General features: G+C 35.5%; 1 protein-coding gene across 3 annotated transcripts in view; it reads right to left on the bottom strand.

The window, feature by feature from the left end:
- The window catches only part of Far1 (fatty acyl-CoA reductase 1), a 60,313-nt gene that overhangs the window by 40,119 nt on the left and 1,569 nt on the right, over positions 1-18,625 (bottom strand). For 2 of the 3 annotated variants that reach the window (XM_074041853.1, XM_074041868.1), the window contains exon 2: positions 7,399-7,522. The gene's annotated coding sequence lies outside the window, so the exon portion shown is untranslated. Of the gene's footprint in view, positions 1-7,398; positions 7,523-18,282; positions 18,362-18,625 lie in introns of all 3 variants that reach the window. The other variant, XM_074041861.1, reaches the window with a different exon arrangement.

The following is an 18,625-nucleotide window of genomic DNA, read 5'->3' as shown; positions in this document are numbered from 1 at the left end:
GCATAGTGGGAGGACTGCAATCCAGATTGACCTGGGCAAAAAATGCAAGACACTTTCTGAAAAACTAAAGCAAAAAAGGGCTGGGGGCATGGCTAGAGCACCTGCCTAACAAATGTGAAGCCCTAAGTTCAAACCCCAATAATACAAACACACACACACACACACACAAGCCTGTCACAAATTGGTCAGGCAGAAACAAATCACAGGGTTGACTGACTAGTCCACCTGTGAGACAAAGGAGAAAATAGAATAGCATTAAGCAACTCTGAAATGAATCAGATTTCATCAGAAGAAAACTCAAACTTAAATCAACTTACTAAGACTTTTAAGTAACTACCCAATGAGGTCCTAGCAGACAGGACTGGACAGAAGTAAGATGGAAATAACAAACTCCTACTAGAACCCCACCACAAAACTTGGTGGTAACTGAAGGTGAACTAACCTACACCAATCAACTAGGAATACCAGGAAATTAGAAATCTAAGCAATGATATATGACCAGAAAGGCACATACACACCACCATTCATGATATCACTGACAAACAAGATAAAGCTCTACTAATAGGTGTTAACATAACATCAAAAAAAAAACTCATTCGTGAATACATTCACAGGCAGCCAGAATATGTATGACATACTACAAACATTCAAACTACACCATCTCACTTGTCCAGGTAACACAAAATAATTGAGGACAAGGAACAGGCTGCTGCTCTATATAGAAAATAAATCTCATTTCAGTACTGAATGTAATTATGCTTTGCCTATACACCGCCTGATAAAAAAGGTAGGACTTTTGTTGGAAACAAAGCTTTTAAGATAACCCAGCAGCTAAATGCAGTACCTGGAGCAGAGGCTCACCTATTTACCTTGGGAGTGAATTTACTTACATGTCTGGTTATACAGATTCCTCATCTCCAAAGTACAGCAATAGACCTATTTATCCCCCTCAACCTCATAGCATTTGTGTGATCATTAAATGTAACAAACACATAAAAACTGGGCTCACAATTACATTTCCATATTGATTTTTCCTTTACTTTCACCGCAGAGATTCTCAGTATGGTCCTTGAACAATTTTCTGATCTATAATACTTTAGAAATAATCTGAAATTTTTTTTCTCACTCCCTCTCTCATTTCTGCTGAAATTATTAATGGCTTTTTTTTCTGGAATCACTTATTTATTAGTGCAATTTTGGGAATCAGAAAGAAAATGTATTACCCATGTAAGACCAAAAGATACTTTATCTCTAGACTAGACACTGCAATATTCACATGTATACATACTCCTATTGGCTAGAAGAAGAGTTAGTAAGCCTTCAAATGCTCACAAGTTAAAAAACCAGGCTATAGTCTTAGGGCAGCTTTAGCAGGTACAATATATATATTAAATTCTTCTACCCTGCTTGTTCTTAAACTTACAGATGACAATACAGAACTGTAGAAATGGATGCAATCACTTTGGAAAACTGACAATATTTAATAAGAGCATATGTATAATTTGATCTTGCAATTTCTTCTTGAAAATACACTCAGTTAAAATATAAGCATACATGGGCACTGGAAGTCATAAACAGTAAGATTCAAAGAAATATTATTTGCAACATTTTAAAACTGAAAAACCCTCAACTATTTATCAACAATAAAACATATATAAATAATGACATTCTACAAATTCTTTCCAGCAACAAAACTGAAAGAGGTCTCAAATTATTAGCCAAAAAAATGAGATGCAAAAAATGATACATAATGTGTGATTCCATTTATGTAAAGTTCAAAGGATGTAAAACTAATCTAGACGTCAAATTCATACCTTGGAGAGAATGGAAGGGGTATAAATATGGGTATTTAATATTTTCTATTCCTTGACTTCAGTGTAATTAAGTAAATGAGCACACTTGATGATTATTCACTAATTAAGCTGTATTTGTGAACTTCTCTGTATTTACACTTCAAAAAATTTTAAGATTTTCTTTCCTACATCATTAAAAGGTACTCTATTTTGATGCCCTTTCCTAGACCTCACCATCATTTATAGTCATACAAGAAGCCCTCCAAGGGCTGGAGGCATGGTTCAAATGGTAGAGTTATTTGCATAGCAAGTTTAAGGTCAAGTTCAAACCCCAGAAATACTATTTAAAAAGAAAAACAAAACAAAACAAACCACTGTGATGGTGCATGTTTATAATTCCAGCACTTAGGAGGCTAGGAGGCTGAGGCAGGAGGATCACAAGTTCAAGACCAGAATGGGCTACACAGTGAAACCCTGTTTTAAAAAAAAAAAAGAATCCACACTTTGAGAACTGTCTAACCCATTTCCAAAATAAAGTGGAGAAAATAACAGGATTCAAAACACTCTTTACTACCTCCAAACCTGTGCAGATTTGGGTAGTAAAGAACTTTACCTTGAAGGCTGGGTCCCATCCAGGCACTGTGCTAAGGAGAAAAGACAAGGCAAATCTTTATAAGGTCTGATTTCATGAGCAAGGTGGAACCTGGGATCCGTTATGCAGTAGCTTCAGTTCCACCTACTCAGAGCAGCAAAAGACCACACTAGCATTAAATCTCTCTTATTCCATTTTTGCACATAAAATTTTATTGAAACACAACTACAGAGAACCTATCTACACTTTACTGCATCAGCAGGGCTCAAGAGTCACAACAAAGACTGTATAGTCCACAAAGCCCAAAGCATTTCAGCCTGACCCTTTAAAGAAAAGTTTGGGGATCCTCAGCCTGGTCCAAGACTCTGAGTTCTAGTTCCTGGCACATAGTTTTCCCCCTACACCTTAAACTCTGATAAGACCTTTTATCTACTCTCTCATCTGAAATTTTCACAATTTGCCTGCCACTGACCTCTCTCTAGATCCTAACCTTAAACCAACAGTATCTATGGAAAGTTCTATTTCAACCCTAGTAAATTCTAGTTCCCCCAAAACCCTCTAAATGAAACATTCCAGTGATGGACACATCTCGAGACCCCCATACCAGTTTCTCCCCACACAAACTCCCACACCTCAAATATTCTTACCAGTCTAATTTAGAACCAAGTTCATGAGACACCCTTTCACCCCCACCTGTCCTAAGAAAAGGCACAACCTTTTAGGCCAGGTGAGCTACCACCACCATCTACCAAACATTAAAGTACACACAAATGACCTGAAGACCTTGTTAAAATGCAGATTCTAATTCAGTTGGTCTGGGAATCTGAGAGTCTTCAATTCTAAAAACCCCTAAGCAATCCCGGAACCTCTCTCTAAGTAGACACACTTCCACTATTGGCTCACCATTGAGGCACAGTGTTCCTGAATACCAAAGGCTATTTAGTAATTGATAATGACCTATTTTACTTAGAAGGAAGAAAATACCAAGACTATTCCCACACAAACCCCCTTTACATTTTATGCCCAGTTTCTGCATACAGTTGCAAAATTCTGTAATTGGAAGAGCACTTGCCTACCATGCATGAGGTCCTAGGTTTGATACCCAGCAGGGGAAAAACAAACAGAAAACAAAAGAAACCTATAACTGGTTTTAGAGTGCCTAAAGTCTAAGAAGACCAACAATTAGATGAACAAAAGATATTAATGGAACACAAACAGTAAAAAATACAAATGGCTCCTGAAACATATGGGAAGATGCTCAACCTTACTCATTTAGAAAAATGCAAATTAAAATAACATTTACTTTTCACTTACCAGACTTGCAAAGACCAATAAAACTTGTAATCAAAGTATACAAAAGAAACAGACTCAATTTTTTTGAGGGGTGGGGAGGGGTGGTGGCGGCAATATCTGTCAAATTTTAAATGCCCATTATCTTTGACCCTGAAATTCTATGTCAAAGACTTAACCTACAGCTATTCTTGCATGTTTATAAAATGATGTATTCACTGCATCACTGAGCACAAAAGATTGAAAACCTAAATGCCCACTTATAGAGAAGCAGGGTAAGAACTGGCATATTCCTACAATGGCATATTTTTGTAACTAAAAGAAGAATGAAGTGGCTCTATCTGTATTGATATAGAATAGCAGTCATGATAGATTTTAAAAACTGAGATGCACTATATGATACACCATTTTTACAGAAATTTTTTAATGTTGCATATGCTTATAAATAAACACATACATTACTTATGGTAGAACAGACAAAAACTTGGTAATGTTGGTTGCTGAGGGAACAAATGTTAAACAGAGATGAGGGGCATTTACTTTTCACTATATATCTTTTCATACATTTTTATGCGCATGTATTATCTATTTTTAAAAAAATAATTATTTTGTAAAGTAGAGAAAACAGATAAGGTACCAACAAAGCTTGAAAGCACAAAATTTTCCCCTACTATTGTCTTGTCCTGTAATAATTATAAACTCACTTTCATCTATATTTAGAAAAAACTTTGACAAATCTCATTTTAAGTGAAAAGACTATCATGTAGTAAGAAGAAAAGGGTATTATCTTTCTGCTAATCTTTATTACTAAATTTGTTCCATTTCTTTATTAGATGTAAAACCTTTTAGATTAAAAGAAGATAATTACTTATGTATCAAATTGATGCACAGGCTGAGTCTGCTGAATGGAATTTGAAAAAAAAATTCTCTCCTGAGGATAATGTTGGTATTAGGGAATAGGATACCCTTCTTTCTAAAATTTCCTGACAGATTTGCCTCCTTCATGTTTAGCATGTTCAGAAAGCAGTAAAGTGCACAGAACCAGGTCTAGACTGACTCTAGCTATAAGCATCTTTCTGTATTGTTACTTATCACCCATAACAACAAAGGATCTTTATAAAGACTCGGTTCCATTGTTTCAGCTGCTACAAATTTATTTAGAGAACTAAGCACTGAATCTGAAAGTCTCAAAATGGATGTCTAACCATTCAATCCAGCTTTCTGTAAGCTTCCACTACCTGTGGCTGTAAATGGAAGTAGGTTCTATTTACTTTTCTATTAAAATTGGCTCCTCTGTGCCATTAGCATGCAAACACATTTAAAGTCAAAGCTTACCAGTGGAGATTATGGTACGAGCAAATAGACAAGGAATAAAATTGTTTTTGTTTTTTACTTCCAGATACAATTCCTGTGTTTAATACAATCATATTTGTAATGCTGTTTTTGTCATTAAGTCTACTTATTGTGGGGGTGGGCAGCACAGGGATTTGAACTCAGGGCTTCCCACTTGCTAGGCAAGCTCTCTCACTTTAGCTATACCTTCAGTTAATTCTACTTATCTCATTCTCCTGTACCTCTCAGGTGTAATACCACTTGGCAGAATATTGAAGGAAATTTAAACAACAGATAGTTAAGCTAAATGATCTCTTAATAAGCCCCTTAGGTTTCATGACTTAAAAAAAAAAAACTACAAAAATCCCTTAAGAGGAAGAACTGAGTCCAAAATATTCTAAGCCAGGAGTTGGCAAAGGTTTCCATAAAGGGCCAAGAAGTAAATAGTTTCAGTTTTGTAGAACACTGGTCAACAGCAACTTCTTAACTCTGATATTACAGCACAAAAGCAGCTGCTGTAGTTTGAAAATGGTTTGTCCCCACCAAAACTCAGGCAGCAGTTTAATCCCCATAGTGAGTTACAAAGAAAGGGGAAACCTGATTTATTATGTTTAGAAGTAGGGGTCTTTGGGAGGTCATTAGAATAGAGCTTCATGACTGAATGTTATGAGAAGCAGCAAAGGATATGGTATACACATACACTTTCTGTCTCTTCCCGTGTGTAAAGTTCTATACTGTACCACCTTGGAACTCTGCCAACAAGGAGGCCATCACCAGATGCAGTCCCTTGAACCTCCAGAACCTAAATAAACTTTTTTCTTTATGAGTGACCCAGCCTTAGGTATTTCACTATAATAACATGAAATGGACTAACAAACAAATGGATGCGGCTATATTCCAACAACTTTACAAAACAGGAATCCAGTTTGTAGGCCAGTTTGCCAACCCTGTTCCTAAAAATGGTCTCCAATATTTCACATTCAGTAAGTGAGAAAAGCATTGATGGAAAAGGAATTGTCTAAAACAAAAAACATTGTCTGTGATTTCACTACTACTATCCTTATAAAACAAAATACAAAGAAAGAACTGCATGGGCCAACAATAGCAATGACTGGAGTTAGGGAGTTGAAAAAGTCAGAGAATTGACAGCAAAGATGAGACAAGCAAGGATTTTTCTATAGGTTTTACAGGCAGCATCACCCCGATGTCATTTCATACTTCTAGTATCTAGAGCCTTGAGACAAAAAATTTCTTTTGTCTCAAGCAAATCTGTAGAAACTTTGTTACACCATTCTAAGAAAACTAATACAAGACCATATCATAGCGACTACAATTAAGGCACAAAGCAAAAGGCCTCCAAAAGATGATGAATATGCTTTCACATTACAAAAATTATTAAATGGAATGGCTTTTCAAGTGAGTACAGGAAGAAACAGTAGAAAAAAGTTTTATATATCAAAGATGAAAGATTAAAAGAAGATAATGATTCAGTTTTCAGAACAAATCATTGGGAGGTATATGTACATATATGATTGAACACTTCTATGTTGCCAAATCTCAGTATTGGTAGCAGATTCAGGAAAAGTAGTTTTCTGGTTATCTCTCACTCTGCAACAAAATCACTCTAAACTTAAATTTCTAGCTCTTGAATTTAAGAGTCTTTTTGCCTCTCTCAAGATAGAGTACTTTGGCCTTCCTTATAGGATGGTAACCACAGGCTAGTCAGACTGCTTACAAAGCTAACATAGCTTAAACAGCAGAATTCTAGTTAGCTAGGTAGAAGCTCTCTTACCTTTTCTCACCTAGTCTTAGAAGTTTTATTAGTACAACTTTTGCCACATTCAGCTGACTACAAGTGATTAATTTGAAGGCAGCCCAAACTTAAGAATACGTTAATCCCCACCTCAGGATGGGTGAACTCCTGATGGCTTTTAAATGTTAGATCTGTGCCCACAAGTTGGGGTTCTGGCTCTGATATTCCCTTGAGCAACTGGTTCATTATTTTTTTGCAATTCAGTGTGTAAGAAAAAGAAATGAAGGCAGAACCCTAATACCTTTGAGTTGTGACAGCCAGTGTTCACATGCTCTGTATACCTCCATCACTGACCTTTAAACCTTTAAAATTGAAGTTTTAAGGCTGGGGATGTAGTTGAGCTCAGTGGTAGAGCTCCTGCTTAGTATGCATGAGGCCCTGGGCTCAAGGCCCTGGTTTTGAGCCCCAGCAGCACAAAAATAAGCAAAAGAACCTGCAGCTCTTGCCAGTGATTTATCTGTTACCGTAAATCTAAAATTAAGCACTCTCTCACAATGCAAACTAACCCTGGTTTCCCCAAAATCAAAAAGATCCTGGGTTCAAGGCACAAAAAGCAGTCTCAGTCAAGTGGGACTTACTTAACAATCTTCAGGGTTCTGTGAGGAAAACAGGGCACTTCAAAGGAATCAGCAATACTTCTCCTGTGTTCCTCAAGGTGTCTCAGGAGTAATCAGCAGTCTTCGGATACCTTTTTCACCAAATCTGTCAAATGACAAAGTTATAATTTAGTCTAAAATTTTAATTGGCTTTATTTTTCATTCTATAATTGAGCAACAAAAAGTGTTCCAATGAGCTAAACAGAAGATGAGCTGTGTTTTTTTGTTTTCTCTTGAGAGAAGGTCTGGCAATACAGTACAAGCTGTCAAATTCAAGAGCTTTCTGCCTTGGCCTCAAGAGTGCTGGGCATGTGCCACAATGCCCAGCTTAAGAAGTTTTTGCTTTAGTGGTACTAGAGTTTGAACTCAGAGCCTTGCACTTGTTAGGCAGGTGTTTTACCACTTGAACAACACCCTCAGTTGCTTTTAGTTATTGTTTACTTTTTATTCAGGGCCAGCTCAGATCTGATCTTCCCTCCTATGCTTCCTTCACATTTGGGATTACAAGCACAAGCCACTATGCCTAGCTTATTTTTGAGATGGGGTCTTGCTAACTTTTTGCCTGAGCTGGTCTCAAACTAAAATCCTCCCAATCTCCGACTCCCGAGTAGCTGGAATTATAGGCTTGCACAACACCTGGCCCAAGAGTTTGGTTTCATGGGCAGAAAAAAAAAAGATAAAAGATAAAGCAGAAACAAACAAAAAACCAAGGACAGAACTGGTGATGTTAATAAAGTTATTTTCCTATAAAGTTGGGGAAAGTAAACAGAATAGAAAAATAACTAATTGGCTAGCATTAGGTTATTTAAGGGTTTGGGGATATGGCTTCAGAGATAGAGTGCTGGCCTAATGTGCATGTGCCTCTGGGTTCAATCCCCAGCATCAAAAAAACAGGTTATTTAAGGTTACCTTGCTTGGATTAAGGCAGAGAAAATTGTGTTGTCATACCCAATGAAACTAGCCTATGTGGAAGATATGGCTATTATTGCTCTAATCCTGATTTTTGCACAAACAGCTCAGTTTCAGCTTGGTGATGTGGAACTTTACGTGAATGACTCCATTTTGATTTTCAGCTTGGTCTGTCAGGGCCCAATATAGGACTTTACCAAACAGTGGCCTTCTATAATTTTTTTAACTAACAAAAGTAGTGTACAGCAAAGAGTTATTCCTAAGTTATTTTTTTATCCACACAAAACTTTTAAAAACATGGTACCATAAATCTCATACTTTTCAACATTTTACTTACCAGATAACCTCATTTATTGAATAGCATCATTTTCCCATGTTTAATTAACAGCGAACTTTAACCAAGTTGCTACTTGGCATTGATATCTTTATAGCCAAAAGCAGGAAAATTAATTCATTTCAGTTAGACTATGAAGAAGCCTCTAGACAAGTATAAGTTAAGATTTCCTTCTAAACTCAACTGGAGACATCCTGGGAACCAAAGGTCTAGTTACTGTCTTTTCTACTATATTCTGGTAACTACATAATCATTTTTACTAATGACAAAATTGTACATATTTATCATGTGCAGCATGTTTTGAAAATGTATTGAGGACTTTTTATATAGTGTTTTGATTAAGGCAACATAAAACTTCCTCTGAAAGTAAGCTATAAGCAACAAATAAACCAAATGCAAACTCAAAAGTGTATAAAATATTTACTGTAGTGAAGTTGTAAGAATAGTGGACTCTTTTTTCAAAAATTAAGGCTTATCAGGCATTTTTCCACAAACAAAAGAATAACTAACATCTTGGTTAACATTTCTTTTTTCAATAAAAGATGCTAGTGTCCAACTCTGTTGTAAGCACCCATTGAAACAGATATAATGGCCACTCTGTTTGGCTACACAGGCCACCAGTGATAGAGCAGTATCTGACCGTGTCCTATTTTCCGCAGTGTCCAAGGTATTTCTTCTTAGTAAGGAATCTCAACAGGTTCCTTAGTTCTTAGGCCACATCATCACTTATTTTATACACTACTGTTGTACCACAGCATGGCACTTTCACAAGAACTAAAATGCCTTTAGTGTATTATCCTAGAAAAGGTTAGATGTTGATACCCTGTCTCAAAAAAAAAAAAAAAAAAAAAACACCTTCTACTTCTTTACTCCATTACAGATGAAATGTCAATTCTACACCATTAAAATTATATGCTTACCAAGGAATTTTAATTTTTCAATAATATCAACTTTTCTTTGTTCTGGTTTCTAAGCTCAAAGCCTGTATTAGTAATTTCTCTGCTAAGAAGCCTATAGAAAAGGGTCTTTTCTTCTTTACATGTAACATGGTAATCAAGAATAAACAGGAAGAAATATCCAAAACAGTCCTAGCCATCAGTGAAGTTACTGAGATTGGGTGTGAGTGCGTGCAGAAGGGAATCATTCTTAGAAAAACATCCCACTCCATTCTAGAAGGAAGATAGCTTTTCTAAAAAAGAATGTATTTCCTATAAGTCATGATTCCTTTGTTAGGTAAACTACTGTACTACACTTGCTCCATACCATAATAAAAATGTTTTCATATGAAGATGAGTTTTTATCCTAGTATTTTCAGACTCAGAAGTAAAACACAGTGCTCAATATACAAAACTATGCTAATATTTTAAAAGCATTGCCAAAGATAATTTTTCAAACTGCCAACATAGTAAAGGAAATTGAAATATCCTGTTTTGCTTAAAAATTCATGAGGTATATGCTGTCTATAATGTATCTCAGGATTAACATAAAAATATTCAAATTATTCAGTAAACTGATGTTATAGGAAAATGTACCCTGTGTGCCCTGAATACTACATGTAGACTATATACAGGTTTATCCAAAAATAGACTCAAGCAAATTACTAATTGTGTATCTTGTGTGGTCCAATTAAAAATCTATCAAATCTTATTCGCCAAAAGTAGTCTTTCAAACAAGATGGTAGAACCGGGTATTTTGTGGACTATAAAAGCAGTTAATCACTCAATCTGATTGTAGAGCAAAAGAGTTTCAATCCTTAAAAGAACTAAAGTACTCTGAAGCTGCTTCCTGCTTCATAGGTATGCTGTATTTTCTACTTCTTTTGTGTCACTTTCTTCCAGTACCTTCTGAATCTGTTTTCAAGACTGAACCTAAAAACAAGCTTCAGTCCTCCAAGGAAGATTTTTTTGTAAATGGGTCTGGGAAACTGCATGCCTCAGCCCAATCAGATTATCTAAGTACATTAGCATATCAAATACTACAAAATGTCCTGAAGTATAAATAAATTCAGTCTACCCTTCACTAAGGAAACAACACTCATAAAAAGCTTAAGAACACCGTATCAGCCTCCTAAGATACTAGCTTTCTAAAAATGGGTCAAACCTAATGATTTAGAAAGCATGACCTTCCTTTGATCCATAAGCCTATTTATAAATAAACTACTAAGCTAGTTATCAAGAACTGCAAAAATGAACACTATTAGAATGCAAAGACTTCAATTTATACTCAACTACTAAAGTTGGTTACTGAAACCAACAATGCTGCAAAAGCTTCTTCCACACATTCACACTGAAGAAAACATGTAATTTCTCCCCTAAGTACTGGGGCGGAACAGGGCGTCCCACTTGAGCCACACCCTGAATCATTTTGCTTTTTAATTTTCAGATAGGGGCTTGCGTTTTTACCTGAGCTAGTCCACAATCCTCCTACAAGTAGCTGGGATTACAGATGTATGCTACAACATATAGCTTGCTTTCTGTGATGGGATCTTGCCAACTTTTTGTCTGAGTAAGCCTGGGACCACAATCCTATCTCTGCTTCCTGAGAGTAGTTGGGCACTTACTTCCACATCCAGCCCTATAATTGTAGTATTTAAAAGAGACACTATCAGTTAAGCTGTGTTGTCTTTAGCTAGTCATTGTTTTCAACTATCAGTATTCTTGCTTTTTAATTAAAAACTACCATTAGTTTGGCCTCATCATTATGAATTTAGTTTTGGTTGTATTATTAGACGTCCAAAGATTGTACTGTACAATTGCATCACTAGTTTTCTAACTGGTCTAGACTCTAAGATAATTACATTTTTGTGATTCAATTAGGAACCATCTATATCCCTATGAAAATCTGTCCCCAAAATATATTTTATCTTGATAACTGTTATTATTCCACTAGAAAAGTAGAAATTATTTAGCTAAAGGATGATCCAAGTAAAGGGTTAAGAGTTTAAAAAGCTCAAGGGTCACTTTTCTAAAGGGTCCTTCCTAAGGACAGGGTCACTAATACATGCACAAGACTTCTCCATGACCACACCAACCAAATGTGGTAGTTCTCAGAATCGGTATCTGCTGTAAGTAGTAATAACTTTTTTGAACTTGGATGTCAATGATCCCTCCAGCCTCAAGTTTTGAGTGAGAAGGAATAGTTTCTAGGAATGTCTTTAAAGAACTAAATCCTGCAACAAACCCTCTTCTCCAAAATCTCTTCTTAGTTTCTTTAAAACTTGCCAGGTTCATAGAAAAATCATTCAATTAAATGCTATCAAGCAGGTTATCACCTCATAAAGGTAAAAACTCATAAGGGGATTGAGTGTCTGGTGAAGTGTCTGAATTTCAATGTTTCAGCTGCAGCACTAAAGTAAGATCCTAAGAGATCTACCCCAATAGACTTGTAACCATGTGTTATTACACCAAGGAAGGGATTAAAATAAGTTTGGCAAAGTAAAAGCATTAGAGTAAAAAAATTCAGGAAATTCATAATTTATCAAAGTCACAATGCTAAAAACCTTAATGCTAAGATACTTCCTTCTGTGGACAGTGTGATCCAGAATGAAAAGATAGTAAAAAGTTTAAAAAGCCCAAAAGACTAACAAAATTCCGATGAATGACTACACCAGACCTAAAGCAAGTCAATGAACCTCTGTGGTAACTTACTAAATTCATTGAAGAGGAGGTTAGAAAACTGTTAAATCTTCTGGCTCTTAAAGTCTATACTTCTACTTACATTAGATACTTAGGGAATTATTAACTTCAATAGGTTATAAAGGTTATCAGTTTAGACCAATTCACCTCATATTTGCCATCTTTAATTTATGCACTGTTCTGCAAATGTCCCATTACCAGTTAATTCACCTGGTTCTTATCTCCTGAGGATTCTGCTTATCCTAGTAAACATTATTATGACATTTTAAGTGTAATCCACAAGTTTTTAAAATCAAGTATTTCTAAGAAAGTTTTTAAAGAGAATTCCTTCAAACTGAGTGGATGATAGTGCTTATGATCTCAGGGATCACTGAGAATCAACTGACTCTCTTGATCTCTGAAAATCAATCCTTTGTCAGCCAAAAATCCTACATTACTTCTAAGAATTATTTCAACACAGATGCAAACCTCAACATACTTTCAACCGACTGTTCCTTCTATCAATCTTAATTGTTTAACAGCAATGTAGTTCAAAGAACTTTCTTCCTTTACTTGGGGGGGGGATGGGGAGGAAGAGGAAGGTATTTATGCATTTATCCATTATTACGTATTCTACTTCCTGTTGATTCAGATGGACAGCAGCCATACATCATGTATATAAGGTTCCATACCTCTATTCCAAAATCTTTTGTAAAATTATTCCTACATATAAACTGACTATGGCCAGACATACTTGTGAGGTTAAGGCAGGACTGTGAGTTCAAGGTTAGCCTCAGCTATACAGGGAGGCCCAGTTTTTGGAAAAAAAAAAAAAAAACTGGCTATGGCTTATTTTTCCCCAAGAATCCAATTAAGAATTAGTCTAATTTACTTAAATTAGGCCTCTAAATAATAAACTTCATAATTTTATCATTCCTTATTTGTTAAAGGTGAGCATAACACATAAAACAGAATTGAGTTTTATCAGTATTCTGCCTATGTATTAAAGAATGAGTTATTAAACCAGGATCCAGAGACTCCAAAGAATATTTGAATGGGCTCTGAGAGTCTTAGAATTAACCCTAAACTTCTATGAAAAACTGAGTGTATGTATTTTTTTTCTAAGAAGATAGGACAAAGCTTTGAGATGCTCAGAGAGGTTTGCCAACTTTTAAGAATCTTTGGGCCAGGAGCAGTAGCTCAAGCCTACAATCCTAGCTTCTTGGGAGGCAGAAATCAAAGGATCATGGAACTAGGTCAGCAGGACCAAAAAGTTCTGGGCACCCCATCTCAACAAATAAAAGCTGGGCATGGTGGCATGCCACTATCACCCCAGCTATGTAGGGAAGCATAGATAGCAAAATGGTAGTCCAGGCTAGTCTGGGCATAAAGGACACTGTCTCACAAATAACCAAAGCATAAAAGGGCTGGGTGTGTGGCTCAAGTGCACCCACCTAGGAGTTGTGAGGTCCTGAATTCAAACCCTAGTAGACAAAAACAAAAAACAAACACACACAAAAAAAAAACTGTATTATGGAATATACTTTTTTAGATGTTATTCTTAATTCAGACTTCTCATGAACTGCCATGCCAGCATTTATCAGAATTCCATGAAATGTAATAAACTACATATTTCAAAATAATCTTAAAATTGTGAAATAGTGAACACTTAAAAGACATGTGCATACATTTAAAGTGTTAGAGTGACTTACAATTCAAAGCTGACTGGCAAACTCCCACATTCTAGCTAAAGTGGGTCCATATTTACATGTGATGTAAGACACTTAGAAGAAATTAGCACTATTTGCGAAATAATTTACCAAAGCCAATGATACATTTAACAAAATGGTGTGCACTAATTTTTAATACAGCAACTGGCTTTTTTTCAAGAACAGATGCAAAATCTATAATGCCAATTATATCTTACATGGATTTAAAAGATATAAAGGTACAAATTTACACATATTCTGTGAGCCAAAGTTAGATTTTTCTAACTATATGCTTTAATCCATGTGATCACCCCTACCTCACCTGCTAAATATTCTTCCTGTCTCCACCTGTCTAAACCCTACTTTCATTCAAAAGTTTCAATTTCCACCAATTTTGACACATGATCCCATGTTACTGCATTCTGTTTCAGATCTGTATGTAGGAGTACATTGTATCCAACCTAAAATGCACAAAATGTACAAGTTTCAAAATTATTTATTTGAACAAATTTTCACCTCACTTAGATTAATGTCTATTTTCAGTCTGTATGGCGATAATTGTAAAAAAAAAAAAAAAAAAGTCCAGTCTATTGTTATATTGTATGATAATAATTGTTAAAAACAAAAAACCATCTGTTTCATAGTAAAGGGGGAAGTGGATAGAGGTACAGATGAAGCAAGATTGACCACAAGCTCCTAACTTAAAAGTTGGTGAAATATATACTCTTGTTAAATTTTTAATAGTACAAAATATACAGAAGTTTGCTCCTGCTAGAAAGAGCTGTTGCTTTTTTTTTTTTTTTTTGGTGGTACTGGGGTTTGAACTCAGGGTCCCACACTGGCTAAGCAAGTGCTTTACCACCTGAGCCACTCCACCAAGCCCCCTTTTTGTGTTGGTTATTTTCAAGATAGGATCTCACAAACTAATTGCTTGGGCTATCTCTGAACCACCATCCTCCTGAGAAGCTAGGATTATATGTGTGAGCCACTGGCTCCTGCTACAAGGAAGCTTCTTAAAGGCAAGTTCAGAAGTTTCCTAATTGTGCATTTCTCCAACACAAAGCAGATGAATTTAACTTTACTAAACCATTTCATTCTTTAGGGAGAAACTATTCTTCAATGAAACTTCAAGAGCTTTAAAAAAAAATGTATTGGTGCCTGGGACTGAGCTCAGGTTCTCACACATAATAACCACTTGGCTTTATTCTCTGGGCTTTTTTTTTTGAATGCTGGGGATGGAACCAAAGCCTTATATATGCTATGCAAGCACTCTACCACTTAGTTATACCCTCAACCCACAACAGCTTTTTGATAATACTTATAATTTTATAGGTCCTATTTTCTAAGATATCCTGTCATGGTAAATGTAGAGTACCAAAAATAATTCATCTTTCTAATAAAGTAAGAATCTGACAAAACTCTCAGGGATCCATGACAAATATGGTAGGAGAAAAGACTGGAAAATGCAAAGAAAAAATTAGAGAAAGCAGTAATAATCATAAAGAAAGGTACTGAATCTAAAGTACCCGTGTTTTTAATTAGAAAAGAGGGCAGAGCTTAGTCAAGTTCAAGTGTCTTAAAAGTTCTCCTCACCCTTCCACTTAACAGATAAGGAAACTAAAGGCCAAAGAGGGGAAGTGACTTGTTTGAGTTATATAAGCTACTTTAAAAAAAAAAAACAACAAAACTAAAACTCAAATCTGCTGACTCACAGTTCAATGTAAATTTTTTATATTGCCACTTCTTTCTACACCTCATTAACTAAAAAGAATAAGCTATTTTATTATTAATATATTCTTCAATTCCATATCATAACATCATTTAAAAGTGGGATAAGTATAGGGGGTAGACTGGGAAGAAAAAAAGCATATCAAATTCAAAAGACAATTACACACGAAAACTATATGCATCTACAAGTTCCTCAATTCTGAGACACATTTGACTTTAAGACACAGTATTCATTTCCCAAACATTTTAAAATAGATACTAAAATATATCTTCATTTCATCAAACACTAAGATGCAAAAACAAATCTCTAAAACAAAAAATGTAATATAATGTACCCTATAAAATCATTATTATTTATTTAAAGGTAGTATGATTCTAAGACCTATCTTCTAAGGTAATAGTTACATTTTTTCAATTCTTCTTATTTGCCTTATATGCACAAATTTTGACATTGAGACAAGGTGTTGCTCTGTAGCTCAGGCTTATCCTGGATCTTATGATTCTCCTGGGATTATAGTAGAAGTGCCCTACCATGTCCTGCCAAAGCAAATTTTTAGGTTCCAGCTCTGCCAGTTAGCTCTCCAATTTTTAGAAAGTTACTAACTTCTCTGAGTCTCATTCTCTTTATCTGGGAAATGGGACACATGCATGAGAATTAAATGTGATTACTTATTTAAGGAATATAGTACAATATCTAGAAGAAATAGAAGTCAAATGAAGTTTTCTCCCATAATCCCTATGGACTACATGAGATTAAACTAAAAACTAGATTGTTTTAAAAGACTTCTACCAATCCTCAGGGCAAATCCACTACTTTCCTTGAGAACAATTATTTGGTAAGAAAAGTTTGTTTTCTTCGTATGTGTCTCTCTTCTTCAAAATGAGAACACAAAACTTATGTTATTTAAGTTGACCAGTTATACATAAATTCAGTACTTCCATTCTGTTTACTGAACTGAAACTCTAAACCCATCACAAAGTTGCTGAAGAAAGGAACTACAGAAATAATGTGTTCAAAGAGTGAAAGAAGTAAGGTCAAAGAGAGTTAAAATGGCAATTCCACGAGTGGTTTGTGGCTTTCTTCTAACCTTAAATTCATTTATTAAACTCTAACAAATGTTCAAGAGTCAAGACCATACCTCTATGATATGGGAGATTTAGTAACCTGATCCTTCAGATCACCCAAAAGCAAGTTTCAGTTCCCTCCACTAACAACCCAGTCATTTCCAACATGGAAACAGGTCTTCAAGTGGTGCTCATATGGAGTAGGTACTGAAATAAGACTATTTTTCTATAACCTCAAGTTCAGACCTATATATTCTGTTAGCTCATTTCTGCTGAATGGTTTTTATCACCCCTCCAATTACTTTTATAAAAACAGCAATGCTCACTTTTAAAAACTTGGAATACCAAAAGTATGAGCATTTTTAAGCCGCCTACAATATTTCTAGCCAGACTAAAACATTACAAGAGGCCCTTTCATTATATTTCCTATGAGTTTGGTAACTGTGGTCACACCAAGTATTTACATGTGTGGAGGACCTAAGCACAATTACCAGCCCACATCAGAATTCATTTTGGCTTTGAGACTAAATGTACTTTTTGGGGGGTAGGGGATGGTACTGGGGATTGAAATCAGGACTTCACGCTTGCTAGGAAGGCACTCTACCACCTGAGCCATTCCCCCAGCCCCACATTTCTTTTTTCCTTATTAAACTCAACAGTTTCTCCTCAATAATTGTTCTTCTGAGTCTCTCAAATATTTTATCACTGAACACGTTCTTCTTTCTTAAAACTGTCTGAAGTTTCTCAAAATAGTATCTTATTCAGTTATCTACAAAAATCTCTCCAAGTAATCTTTTTCTTTCTTCATGGCTCTTCTATAATAGCCTCTTAAAAATGGCTCAGGTCCCTGACCTTTGAATTTTCTTGCAAACCTTGAATCCTCACCACTAAGTACAATGCCAGGGATCAAGCAAATGCTTAAGAAATATTAATTAATTTATTTGTTGCCAATCTGGATCTGTCACTTACTAGCTGTTGTGACTTGGACAAGTTAAATCTGATTCTCAGATCTCTTACCTATAAAATAGATAATCAAAAGATGATAAAGCTCAAAATAGCAGCTGGCACAAAGTAGAGCTCAATAAATTTTGCTATTACTATCAACACACTCTGGTGTACACTGAAAAATATTTATTTTTTATTTATTTTTTATATGTAAAAAGTATTACATATGACTATCAAATCTACCTCAATGACAACTTATTTTCACTACATTCTCTTAACTATCAAGAAATGTCTTTGTGCACTTTCCTTTGCTATCTTCAATCTATCAACTGTTGTAATGCTTTCTTAACCATTATTTACCAACTAAGCTGCAGTAAGAGGCTTAGTTTGATTTCCACACCCCAAACGTTCACTCGATTCTTCAATTCTCCTAAAAACCTTTTTTAATTTGCAAATCTTGTCACAGATGCTTATACTACACCCAAGCTACTGGGCTCTCATTTTAGTGTCTTCTAATAACTCATATCCCAACTACTGCTTCAAATGATGGTTCAAAACTTACCTTTCTCAGGAAGCTTTTCCTGAACTAACTCCACTTCAATTACCTCTCTTCTCCAAGGGGGTCTCAGAACTTAGGTTTTCTGTTAATATTGAGGGTAAAAATGTGATCATAATGAATAAGGTTACCAAGAAATAACTTGCACAAAACTATTTTCTACATCCCTAATTACAATGCTTTGTTGAACTGGAGAACAATGAAATATCCTATACAATTGTTCTTTTTGGTTTTTGTCCTCAACACTGTAACCCTTCACAATCCTTCTGTCCTATCCACAAGCAAAAATTATCCCTTTCTCTACCCCCAATCTCTGCCAACAGTCTACTAACAAAGATTCCAAAAGTTC

The sequence above is a fragment of the Castor canadensis genome, chromosome 1 (assembly GCF_047511655.1).
Source record: "Castor canadensis chromosome 1, mCasCan1.hap1v2, whole genome shotgun sequence".
NCBI lineage: Eukaryota > Metazoa > Chordata > Mammalia > Rodentia > Castoridae > Castor > Castor canadensis.
Note: the sequence above shows the minus strand (reverse complement) of the source record. Positions and strands in the feature narration are given on the sequence as shown.